A 13,486-nucleotide genomic window follows, 5' to 3' on the forward strand; every position below is an offset into this window, starting at 1 on the left:
GGGGAACAGCAACCTCAGCCGAGGTGCATTGTGGGTTCTCTCTGCGGGGTTTTGTGGGTGTGGCTCTTTTTTTCTTAGCGATCACTCGGTGTAACTTAGGTTGCGCTGTAGTCCTGGAATTGCCATGGTATCTACATGCAGGTACAGTGACGCTGGGGGACGACCAGGGCACATCCCTCACCGGTCGTCCTCCTGAAAATCCTCAGCAGGTCTCTCCTCCCCCGCTTCCTCCTCTGCACGGTCCAGCTCCTGGGTGAGGGGGCGGTCCTTTAGCAGGTCTGCGATCGCCCGGAGGTCTTCCGGGGCCAGGCGGGTCATCTCCCTAGGGGCCTCCCCTTGTAATGTGGCCCGGGCCTGATAGGGTCTCGGCCTCAGGCAGTCTCAGGCTATGTGCCCTAGCCGATTGCAGTTATAGCAGGGTCCAGTGCGCCTCTGCTCAGTCCTGGGGGGGCGGATGCGGTCCAGGTCCATGGGTTGGGGGCCGACTTTTGGGGCTGGGGCTGAGGGTGTGGATGCAGCGGGAGGGGGAACGGGCCCGGGAGGAGGTCGGGAGTGAAATGGGGATGGCTTGACAGCCAGGGGGCGGGCTTGAGCTTGGGTGGCTTGGAATCGTCGCCACTGATTATCGAGGAGGGAGGCTTCACGCTTCCATTCTGCCCATGTCGTGGGCATGGGCCGGAGGCGATAGATGTTTTCGCGAAGGCGTGGGTGAAGGGCATGCTCAAATCGGTCCACAAGAGCAACATCTCCCATTCGTGACACTGGGCCGTGCAGCTCAAACTGCTGGATCAGTTTGTCTACCGACTCATTCCCTTGTCGGAGTGAGGCAAGCTTTTGATGGGCTGTGGCTTGTCGGTTTGGGTCTGCAAACATAGAATCGAGTTCTGCCGCAAAGTCATCAAAGGAAATGGCTGGGGCTCCTGGGGCAAGGAGGGTGTTGATGCGTTGGGTGGCCCACGGTCCGGCAGTCCCTCCTTTCATGTATGACAGGACAAACAGAACTTGGCTGTGTTCGTCCGGGAACTCGGCATGGCGCATGCTCATGTAGAGTCCACACTCTGCCTTGAAGCGGTCTAGGTCATCTTGTGACCCAGAGAAGGGGGTAGGGGTGGCTACTTTGGGTGGCTTATGAGCCGGAGTGGGTGTAGGGGCCGGGGCTGGGGCTGTGGGTCTGGTCTGGGTGGCCAGTTGGGCCTGGAGATCTTGGAGCTGGCAGGTCAGCTCCGCTATCTGATCTTCCAGCGACATCGGGGGGGATAGAAGTAGGTTGAACCCTTCTTCTGCTGTCAGGGCTCGGTCCTCGATCAGGGACAGCCCAACCTCAGGCCTAGGTGTGTGCGGTGTTCCGGGTGGTTGGGCGCTAGACCCTGTCCTTAGCTCCTCAAACTCACTGAAGGGACTAAGCGGGGATTGAGTTGTCATGTATTACAGAGGGTAACTACAACTTGCCTAAGCGGGGATTGAGTTGAGAAGAAGGGTAAGTTTCCCTATTCCCCGCTTGGCTACTATAAAAAGGAAGTGTACTGTACAGTTCATAACGTGACTCCGGGTAGAAGCCAAGCATGTTCCCGCGACTCGGAAAAGGTGTCACATGGGTTAAGGCGAGTTGCTCGCCTTAACCCACGTGATTTTTCCTGCGGGCTCACATGCGGGCTGAAGTTGTGAGAGGTATGTAGGGATGGGGAGGTCTGGGAAGGTGGTTCTGGGGTGTGGTTGGGTGCCCTGACAGCGGGGTCAGGGGCCGATCCCTGACAACAACATGTATCTAGTATGATACAGAGATTCTCCCCTCTGCTCTGCTAAGTACCAGGTCCGTGTGGGAGTCTCTTGGGGGGACAATCCAGTCAATTCTGGTTCTCTAGTCATCGATTTCAGACTAGGGGTACAGGAAACTATGTACAGAGTGTATATATAATAATACAGGAGTGGAGTCAGAGGACAAAGGGAACTGGAAGGAGACAGAGGGGGACTGGATGAGGGAACAACCCCAAGGGTCAAGGGTTGGAACTCTATGGTGCTTCCCAAAAGGGCAAGGCCAAGAGGGGAAGGAGTGGAGGGGGTTGTGGGGAATGACAGCTGACTAATATGGAAAGGAAGCAGCTGTCTAAATAAGGAAGAGGCAACAAGAGGATTAAATGACACCATACAGTAGAGACTGCAGGGTCTGGAGTAAGTTCTGGAGGTCCAGAGTCGGAAGTCTAAGTCCAGAATATTGGCTAGACGTAATAAATGAAATGCAATAAGGAATACAAGGAGATAAGACAGAGGAGGAGGTCAAAGTCTGGAGGCAGAGATGTGACCAGAGTTCCAGAGGTGGAGGTGTGATGAGGTTCTGGTACAGGAGTCTGGAGCCGGAGGTGGAGCATCACAAGCTCTGGTCTGGAAGGTACAAGGTTGGGATCAGACCTGGAGTAAACTGGAGTCAGACTGGAGGTAGTGTTGGACATTGTGTTGGAGCCAGAGGTAGAGTGGGCTCTCAACAACCAACAGGGGGAGGAGGAGGTGATGGGTGTGGAGTTCTGGTGGAGGAGGTGGAGGTCCAGAAACAGGAGTGGAGGTCTGGAGTTGTATGGATATGACAGATGCAAGGCATGTCCGGCAGTGCAGTACCCATGTGGAGTACTCAGTGTCAGATGTGTCTGTGCTACAGGTGTAAGAGGGGAGGTTGTCCATATAGAGAAAGAAAGGAGGAAGGAAAGAAAGGAAAAGGAAAAAGAGGAACAAAGGGAGGGAGTGGTGCAGCATGCCCTGACAGATACTCTATTCCCATCACTAGTGTAACTTCACAAGGGCTGGGCCAATTGGCCTGGAACTTTGCGAGGTGCTAGTATCTGATTTATCATATTTTCCATGTAAATTTCGTTATGTGTTTTCAATATGGATATTGCATGAACATCGGCTTTTCCCTGAGCTATGACTTCAATGTTGCTGAACCCATTAATGAATATCTCCATGATGTGTGAACCTTTTGCTATAAAATTTTGCGTGGATTGAGAATAGATCCCTCCCTTTTCAATGAGCTATCAAACTCGTCTTGGTTGTTACTGGTTGTCCTTCACACTTGCCTTTTGAATGTTGTCCTCATTTCCTGCGAATTTAGGCTATTTCTCCATCATCTATCAGTAGTTTTTCCTGAAATTACCTTCATTGAGTCTGTCTAAGAGACATCTACATTTCTTATTATAAACACAACAATGAGTTTTGCATTGGTTCCTATGCAATCCTTGTTCTGTGGTACTTCCAGCCTCAGCTATGTGTGCAGGCATGGGAAAGCAGTTTCTGTGGAGGTTTTCTGGTTGGTTACATGGTCAAATCTTACCTGATTGGCCTTGTTCTTGCTTTGATATTCGCTATAAATTATCCCGAGCATTCCATCTCTTCGATACTAAGCTTGAAGTATTTTTGTTATTTTTCTATCTTCACATCTATTGTATGTAGTTGTAAAAATTCATAACAATTCGTAAAAATTTGTAAAAATTCAAATTCTTCTGTCCTCTGGTTTCTTCTTGTTGTTTGGGGGTTTTGTGATTTTCTGGCATATTTCCATAATGAGGTTTTATAGGGTGACCATTATTTCTCCTACAGAGGGTGCAGGTGTGGGTGTGAGTGCAGGTGTGAGTGCGGGTGTGAGTGTGGGTGTAGGCTAGGTCAGGGTGTATGCCTTGACACAACACTGAGGGTCAAGGGTTTGACTCTATGGTGTCGTCAAACACACCAATTCTGGTGCAGATGGGGCTCAACTAGGGGGTTCTGGGAGAGGAGGTAGTGGACCGGAGGTTCTCCAGGAAGTCTGAGTGTGCTGGCTAGTACAAGAGTCTGAGAAGGACGCAGCCTCAGCGACTCAGAGGGAGCGCTGTGCCTCCGTTATGTCTTAATTTCAGAGGGCTGAGGTATCTTGTAAGAGGGGAATGCAAATCACTCATAGTGTCATATCCATACAATCCCGACCTCCGCTCTGGGCTCCTGGAACTCCGAACCTGACTTCCGGAGTCCTACTTCCCTTCCGTCACCTCCTCCTTGCCGACTCCCAAGAGGTTATCCCACCTCCGGCTCTAACACCACCTTCAGTCCGACTCCGGAACATTCCGGGTCCGACCCCAACCTCGACACCTTCCAGACGAGTATGCAACACCTATGCTCCCGACTCCGGACCTCCGCTCTGGAATCCTGTTTGCGTCTCCGTCTCCGGAACCTCCGGTCTTAGCTCCAACCTCAGACTTTGACCCCACCTCCGCTTATACCCATTGTATTGGTTAGCTCATTCCATTTAATTACCTTTGCCAATATTCCGGAGTTTAACCTCCGAGTTCGGACTTTCCAGACTTACTCCGGACCTTGCAACTATTGCATTGTCCATTTCAATTCCGCTATTCTCCCTCATTCCTATTTGGGCTGCTGCTTCCTTCTATTCAGTCAGCTAGCCATTCCCGACTCCCATTCTCCTTCCTTCCTTCTTGGGCCTTGGCCCTTCATTCCTCCTTTGGGAAACACCATTGAGTCAAACACTTGACCCTCGGTGTTGTTCCTCTTTCCATCTCCCTTTGTCTCCTTTTGTCCTACCCTTGTTCCTTTTGATTCCGGACCCCTCCTTATATACAATGTACCTAGTAACTTGTAACCTCAGTCCAAAATCGACTTGAATTCCCCCCAAGAGACTTTCCCTCTGCTAGATCCGAAATTAGGGACCCCCAGGACAACCAGCAATGGCACAGCGCTCCGCCTGAGTTGCTGAGGCCGAGGTCCTTCCACGCTAAGTCTCCGATTCCGCTCCGGAGTCGTCTGAATCCGCAAGTTCTAACACATAGGGGAGCTTGGGGGTAGGTTTAGTCAAGATTAGAACCAAGGTACAATGGGTTCTAAACTACAGGTATATATAAAATGGAGAAGAGGACTTTAGACAAAGTCCAAAAGGTACCAAATGGTTCTGAAAGACACTGAAGGTTATCCTTAACAGGGAACTGAGGTGTCAGGTCAAGGAGGGTGGAGTAGGAGGCTGAGGAATGAATGGGAATGAGAAGTGGGTAAGAGGAAGTTAGCCAACTGAATTAAAAGAAGATGTCAGTTGTGAGAGAGAAGTGGAAGATGACTAATCAAGATGGTGAAGGTAGAGTTGCCAAGGATGTGGATAGCTCCGAAGCTGGAGTTACTTATCCAAGGAATATTGGGTGACTTCAATAAATGAAATGGGTAGAAGAATGATTTAACAGTATATAATAAAATGTCAGGAATCTGTTGGGGGTTGGAGCAGTCTGGGGATTCTGAAGGTTCCGACTCAGATCTGAGCACCTGGAGTGGAGATGGCTGAGGGTGACTGTGCCAAGGTCCAGCCCAGAGCAGAGGCAGTGGGGGCAGAAGTGGAGTGGGACCGTAGAGGGGGATGGGGCAAGACATAGTGATGTTGTAGGGAGTGGTGTAGAGAGGTGGAGTAATGTGGGGTCAGGATTCCGGGATATGACAGGTGTGTCTGAAAGGAGGTAAGGAGGGCAAGGGCCCAGAGGGGCAGGAGAATAAGGGGGAATGGGGTGGATGACTAACTGGCAAAATAGAAGGAATCGGTTGTCCAAATAAGGGTGAGGGAAAAGTGTGAATCATACATTTCAAATGGTGAAAGGGCCAAAGTGGGTCCATGAAGCTCAGGGGTAGCAGAGCTTATGGAGGCAGAGTCAAAAGTCTGAGGAATATTGGCAATGTGTCAGGGCACACCATGCCATGCCACTCCCCTCTCCTTCTTCACCTTTCTTCTTTCTCTGCTTTCTTTCTTTCTTTCTTTCCTTCCAATTCTTCTTCTCTATCTTTATATGGATGACCCCCCTTTTCTTACATCTGTAGCACAGACTTGTCTGGTGCCAGGCATCCCACATGAGTACCACAACACCAGATGCACCATGCATTCCTACTTGTGTCTCTCTTCTCTGACACTCAGGATTGACCACGGAGCCACCTGCAACAACCCAGCTCTGCCTGAGGCTGACATGGCACCTCCATGTGGCCCAGATGGCAGCAGGGTGGTGGGACTGTATGGTGGACAGCCCTCACTTGGGCTTGTGTCCCTGTGTGGCTTTCTTAGGCTGAAGCAGGAGTGAGAAGGAGGCTGCTTTAGTCCTGCTTCAGCTTAGTTTATATACATGTGAAAATGGGTCGGAGACCTCCTCCGAGGTTGTGTCAGGGCACGCCCCACCCGACCCTCGCTCCACTCCCCCGCTCCGCACCGCTTCCCCCTCTTCCCTTCTCCTTTCCCCTTTTCCTTCTTTCTTTCTTTCTTCCTTTCTCACATGGACCACCTTTCCCGCTGCTCAATGTACCACCGGTGTGCACGCCCATTTCCCCTCTTGTATCTCACTGTTCCTATATCACCGCCATCACCGCCGCACTTACCCCACACCCACAGCGGGCCCTCTCGGGATCTCCCGCAGAGGCACCCGGAGAGCCGTGGCTGTGTGCGAGGGTGACGTGGCGCACCCCACGTGACCGATCCCACATGTATATAATAACAGCTGGAGTGGGAACCGAAGAAGTAGCCTTCTTCTCACATTCCCACTTCAGGCAAGTAGTGTAGCCTTCCCTTTTAATAATAACTCACATTCCCACTTCAGACTAAGTGGTCGGGGACGCTCACCCCGCGACGAGATCGCCGCTACGCATAGCCACTACTCGTCCCACTGAGTCCCGCACACCGGGACCTTGCCGCTTTCGGAGCTGTCCCTGACAGGTTGGCAATCTTGCCTTGTCTGGCATGGCATGGGGTAGTGAGTGGAAGTTCTTTTGGAGCTTCTGTGCTCTGGGAGATTCTGCTCTCAGGGTGTTTTTTTGCGCCTTCTCAGGCTGGAAGCCTGAGAAGAAGTTGGTCTTCGTTTTCCATCCTCCATTCAGACAGAACCTGGAACAAGTCCAGTAGTTTTTCGGATAGCCGATGTGGAGGTTCTTCCCTCTGTTTCCCTTTGTCTGCCTTTGGGGCTTGACTTGGGGACATGGGGGAGGACTCCAGGGGATAGTGGGGCCCTGGAGTTTCCTGCAACTCTATCCAATCAGCCTTTCAGGCTGATCATTCGGCGCTTACGCATTTTTCGCACAAGTCGATCACCTCCTGAGGAGGTGAGGGATCTTCCCCAGCTTGGTTTAGATCGATGTGACATGGAGTTCTAGGGGTATTGGGCCATGCGCTTACTCCACGTAAGTTTCTAAAACCTTCAGGGGCCAGCCCTGAGGTGGTTGCTGTTTTCGGATCGTGTTGATCCTCATTGTCATCTGACAATGGCTGTTGATTTGAATCTCCCATGATGGGAGATTGCGGTTTCTTAATAAACTGCTCATTTTTCTTTATTGTTGCTGCAGACACAACCTTGCCCTTGCAGGTGTGTTTAGGCGCCATTGGTGCTACCGAGTCAAATTGTTAAGATTGATAAGTTTGGTGGGTTGTGTTGTAAAACACACCTCATACACTTAAAAAAGTGTGAGGTCTCAGTGGGGTAGCTCAGCACACAGAGCCATAAGTGATACAAAGATGTGTATTTTACGGTGTGTGTAAGCAGTTAACGGAAGTTACCGCTGAAGGAGAGAATGAAGGAAGGTCAGTTGGGAGGTTCAAATGAGACCGCCACCAAGCTGTTCCCTGGTTCTTTAGTTAGGATGGGGAAGTGTACTAGAAATAATTGTTGTAATTATAGTACCAATCTGAGTGTTTTGGCTAATTCTATTTTATGGGTTAGTCTAAAAGTTTCTGAGAATTGACTTACAGATAAACCAAGCCCTGCAGAGCTGTTCCTCTATTGTAATTTCTTAATTTGTCTGGGTGTAATTCTGTGTAGAGTTGTTTAATTTGGATTTTAACTTGAATTAAATCTTCTACTTGGTGAAGCTTCAAAGATTCTACTCAGTTAATGGATTTAGATTGTGTCTGGAGTATCCCTTGAGTTTGTTTTATTTTTGTCTTATTTTATTGCTTGTTTTAACAGTAGCAAAATAACTGTTTTGTGTTTACACTTTGAAATCTGGAGTGTTAACCAGCTCTCCTGTTGAAATATCTACTTAATATTTCTCTCCTTAATTGCTGCCTTTTACTACAGTGGCAATCTTAACTGTATATCACTTTTTCGTGCTGGAGTGACAATGCTTGAGAAGAATAATACTCTATTTTCTTACTTCTCTGAAGGGGGTGAAAAGTTGCAGAAAGGGTCTCCCTTTTATACTCCTTGGGTCGCCTTCCTTTTTCATGCTCTACCTCGTATTTACAGGATTTATTTACAGTGTATTTTTCTCAAACTGAATAAAAAATGAAACTTTCACGCTATAGTTCTACTGTGCTCTGCTGCGCTGAACTGCGGCTCTACTGCACCTAGAATCCTTATTGTCCTTCCTTGCCTAAACTATTTTAATGGTTAATTAGAACTTGACTGCACTGCATTTGTCGCAGTTTCCTATTTCAAATTCCTCATATTTACCATTAAAATCGCTATGGCTCGGTGATTCTGAATTCAAACTTCGCATTACTATGCATACGGCTGCACTGAGACCTTCAGCTGATTTATTCCATTTTTATCCAGCGACATTTAGTTGAAATGAGACTTGAAATGGTAAATGAGTGGATTATTCAGGTTTAAAACCAAAAGAAAAAGTTGCTAGTAGTCAAGAATTACTCAAACGAATGTATTATAGCTCTCCACTTCATTAGAATATTGTTCCCTAAAATTCCCGCCATGGTCCATCGTAGTTTAGTGGTTTTCATGGATTTCATTCATCTCCCCTGATTCCCCTTTGTATTATCACATCCTAATCCTTCATATGTATTGTTCGTTGTTATAGTAGGTCGTCCCCAAAGATATCATATTTTTATGTATTTTATTTAGGGCTCTGGACCTCTTGAAGCTGTCTTCCCACACGTTTTTCAGGTTTCTAACTTCATGTCCTTGTATCTCATTCATTTCTGGATGGTTTTTCACGTTCTTGTTATCATAAATTTTCATTTATTCCCACCTTTCCAATGGTACTAACGTTGTGTTCTATTTCCTGGTATTCATCGAGTTAGCAAAAGTTCGCACACACATTCAGTAATCACATGCTTCGTTCCCATAGTCATTCATATGTGGGCACCGTTTCTGTTTAATTGTTCAGGATTTATGGTATGCACAGGTGTTTGTATCCTTCATATGGGCTTCCATGATTTATTTCAGATTTTTCCCTCATGATCTAAGGTTGTTTTGCACTTTCCATGCTTTGTTTTGACCAGGCTCTTCCTTATTTGGACAGAAATTGGTCTTCGCAATCTGCCGAAGTGTGGATCTCGGTTCCGATGGCCAGTTTCCTTCGCATTGCTACCTTCACGTGTTATTAAACATGATGCGGATTTTTATATTCCCGTTGTTGGTATAACTTCACAACGGCTGGACCGTTTGGGCTGAAATTTGCATAACTATAGTTCTCTATTTTTCATAATTTCCGTGTAAATTTCGTTGTATTTTTTAATTATGGATCCTATGTAAACATCGTCTTCTCCCTGAGCCCCTACTTTTGATGTCACTATTCCCGATATTGGATATCTCATTAATGCGTGATACTTTTATTATGAAAATTTGGGTGGATTAAGATTAGATCCCTTCCTTTCTAATGGGCTATCAAGCTCGTCTCGGTCGTTACTGGTTGTTCTTTGCACTTGCCTTTTAAACGTTGTCCTCATTTTCCGGGAGTTTTAGTCATATTGTCAGGGCACACCCGCCTGACCCAGCCCCACCTAACCCGGTGCCCCACCATCCGCTCCTCCCGACCTCCCCCTCTTTTCCCTTCCCTTTCTTCTTCCCCTTCTTTTCTATTCTCTCTCCTCTTTATTCCTTTCTTATCACACGGACGACTTCCTTGTATCAATGTACCATTGACCCAGCTGCAGTGTAACGCGCCCGAACCCGGACACACTGGACGACCCCCCACATACCGGATGCTCCTAGGACCTCTTACGGAGGTACCCGGACGGAGGTGGCTGTGTGCTTGGATGATGTGGCGCTTCCCACGTGGCCTTCAACCACATGTATATAAACACAGCCTAAGTGGGAACTGAGAAGCAACCTTCTTCTCACATTTCCCACTTTAGGCAAGTAGCTTACACTTCCCCTGATAATAACAATAACACATTTCCCACTTTAGTCTCAGTGGCCAGGGACCCTTGTCTGCTTCGGGCCCATTGTTACGCACGCCCGCGTCATACCTACCGGACCCTCAGCCTCGGGTGATACACCCGGGCGCTCTCGACCCCAGGTCGGTCCCTGACACATATCTCCGTCGTTTATGGGTAGTTTTCCCTGTAATTACTTTCATTGGGTCCGTTTGGGAGACATCTACATTTCCTATTATAAACACGACTTTGAATTTTGCATTAGTTCCTGAGGAATCCTTGTTCCGCAGTACTTCCATCCTTGGCTATGTGTGCAGACGTGGGAAAGTAGTTTCCGTGGAGGTTCTCTGGCTGTTTTTATAGTCAAATCTTGGTCGATTGTCCTAATTCTAGGTTTAATATTTGCTATAAATTCCCCCGAGAATTCCGTCTCATTGATGCTAAGCTTGAAGTATTTTTGCTAATTTTCTTTCTTCCATTTTATTGTATGTAGTCATAATAATTCGTAAAATTTCGTAAAAATTCAGGTTCTTCTATTACCTCATATATACTTGTCATATGGGGTTTTGTGATTTATCTGGCATATTTCCATAATGGGTTTCCATAGTGTGACCGTTATTTCTCCTACACCGCTTACCCACGTGACTATATGTATCTTGTAATTACATATGGCTCAGGGTTCGGGGCTATTGCCCTGACAGGTATGCCCTGACAATCATACAGGATATATATAGGAGGAAAGAATGAATGGATGCGGACCCGGGCTGAAGGCCGAAGGGTCCGGAAGCAAAGAGAACAAGGAGTGGGGTTGGCCGCACAGTGGCTGGCAATGACTGAGGGTCACAACAAACAATAACAAATAAATAAAGGAAGGAGCATAGGGCCACAATAGCGGTGATGGCAATGGCATTGGTGCTGGACTCGGAGTTGGGCCGGAGTCAGGCACAGGAATGGTAGCAGCCCTGTAGGGGCCAAGCAGGCAGGGTAGAGGAGTCACGCTGGGCACAGTGCCAGAGGCAGACTCAGGGTGGGGAGGTTGGTGTGGCAGTGGGGGAGTCGGCCAAGTGTAGGGGAGCCTAGGGGCAAGCAGGGGGCAAGCAGGGGGTCCTCAAGGAGAATAGGGATGAGGGTTGGGGCTCGCGCTCACGCTTGCACAGCGGGATGGGCAGCTAACGAGCCAGAATGCATGGCTGTGACACATCTACCAGTTATAAACATGTAATCAACATGAGGTCATGCAACTCAGAAAAGAAATACAAACATGCAAGCAAAAGTGGCACAAAAAATGTAATTACAGGAGGTGGAGAGTGACACTGCTGTGCAGTTAATGAAGCTATATTGTGAGGGCATACCCCACCTGATCCCACACTGTACCCTGTGCCACACCGCTGGCAGGGACAGCTCCGAAAGCGGCAAGGTCCCAGCATGAGGGACTCGATGGTGTCATATCCATACAATCCCGACCTCCGCTCCGGGCTCCCGGAACTCCGAACCTGACTTCCGGAGCCCTACTTCCCTTCCATCACCTTCTCCTTGCCGACTCCCAAAAGGTTATCCCACCTCCGGCTCGGACACCACCTTCGGTCCGACTCCGGAACATTCCGGGTCCGACCCCAACCTCGACACCTTCCAGACGAGTACACAACACCTATGTCCCCAACTCCGGACCTCCGCTCCGGAATCCCGTTGGCGTCTCTGTCTCCGGAACCTCCGGTCTTAGCTCCGACCTCGGACTTTGACCCCACCTCCGCTTATACCCATTGTATTGGTTAGCTCATTCCATTTAATTACCTTTGCCAATATTCCGGAGTTTAACCTCCGAGTTCGGACTTTCCGGACTTACTCCGGACCTTGCAACTATTGCATTGTCCATTTCAATTCCGCTATTCTCCCTCATTCCTATTTGGGCTGCTGCTTCCTTTCTATTCAGTCAGCTAGCCATTCCCGACTCCCATCCTCCTTCCTTCCTTCTTGGGCCTTGGCCCTTCATTCCTCCTTTGGGAAACACCATTGAGTCAAACACTTGACCCTCGGTGTTGCTCCTCTTTCCATCTCCCTTTGTCTCCTTTTGTCCTACCCTTGTCCCTTTTGATTCCGGACCCCTCCTTATATACAATGTACCTAGTAACTTGTAACCTCAGTCCGAAATCAACTTGAATTCCCCCAAGAGACTTTCCCTCTGCTAGATCCGAAATTAGGGACCCCTAGGACAACCAGCAATGGCACAGCGCTCCGCATGAGTCGCTGAGGCCAAGGTCCTTCCATGATAAGTCTCCGATTCCATTCCGGAGTCGTCCGAATCCCCACGTTCTAACAGATGGGACAGGTGTTGGCTATGCATAGCGGTGGTCCTGTCATGGGGTGAGCATCCCTGACCACTTAGTCTGAAGTGGGAAGTTGAGAAGAAGGCTGCTTCTTCTGTTCCCACCCCAGGTGCTATTATATACATGCGGTTAGGGTCATGTGGAGGGAGCCACGTCATCTCTGCACACAGCCACACCTCCCCAGGTGTCTCCACAGGAGATCCTGGAGGTGGCCGCCCAGTAGGTGGGAATGCGCGCAGTGCATGCGGCGATCAGGGGAGCGGGGTTAGGTGTGTAGTGGTACATGGAGAAAAGGGAAATTGACCGTGGAATAGAAATAGAAAGAAAAAGGAAAAGGGGGAAAGGAGGGATGGGGAGTGATAGCAGGGGGAGCAGAGTAGGGCAGTATGGCGTGGGGTGCAGCGCAGGGTCAGGTGGGTGTGCCCTGACAACCACCCTACTCCGCTTCCCCTGCCATCACTCCCTGCTCCTCCTATCTCACCCTCCCCCTCTCCTTTCCTTTTTCCTCTTTCTCTATGTACCACCAGCATGCCCACATACCCGGGAATGCCACACACCCCTCCTGTACCACTACACCCTAATGCCACTGCCCCTATTGCCACACCCACCACACAGATTCCCACCCACACAGCAGCCACCCCCAGGATCTCCCACAGAGACACCTGGAGGGGTGTGGCTGTGTGTGGAGATGACCTCAGCCGCATGTATATAACAGCACCTGGGGTGGGAACAGAAGAAGCAGCCTTCTTCTCACTTTCCCACTTCAGACAAAGTGGTCAGGGATGCTCACCCCATGACAGGACCACTGCTACACATAGCTGCTACTCATCCCATCAAGTCCCCCACACCGGGACTTCGCCGCTTTCGGAGCTGCCCCTGACATATATACATTCTTGAAGTCTTTCATGTTCTGGTACCATCCCCCAAACCACTATTCATCAAAGGGACCCTGTATGTTATGGGGATTTCCCCCCATCCCCATTCCTCAATCCATTCTGATAGCGGGATGATGAACATCGTATCTAGTCTGTACCATAACGGGATATGTAATCGATGAGTGATC

The sequence above is a fragment of the Cantharellus anzutake genome (assembly GCF_015039405.1).
Source record: "Cantharellus anzutake strain C23 chromosome Unknown EI90scaffold_133, whole genome shotgun sequence".
NCBI lineage: Eukaryota > Fungi > Basidiomycota > Agaricomycetes > Cantharellales > Hydnaceae > Cantharellus > Cantharellus anzutake.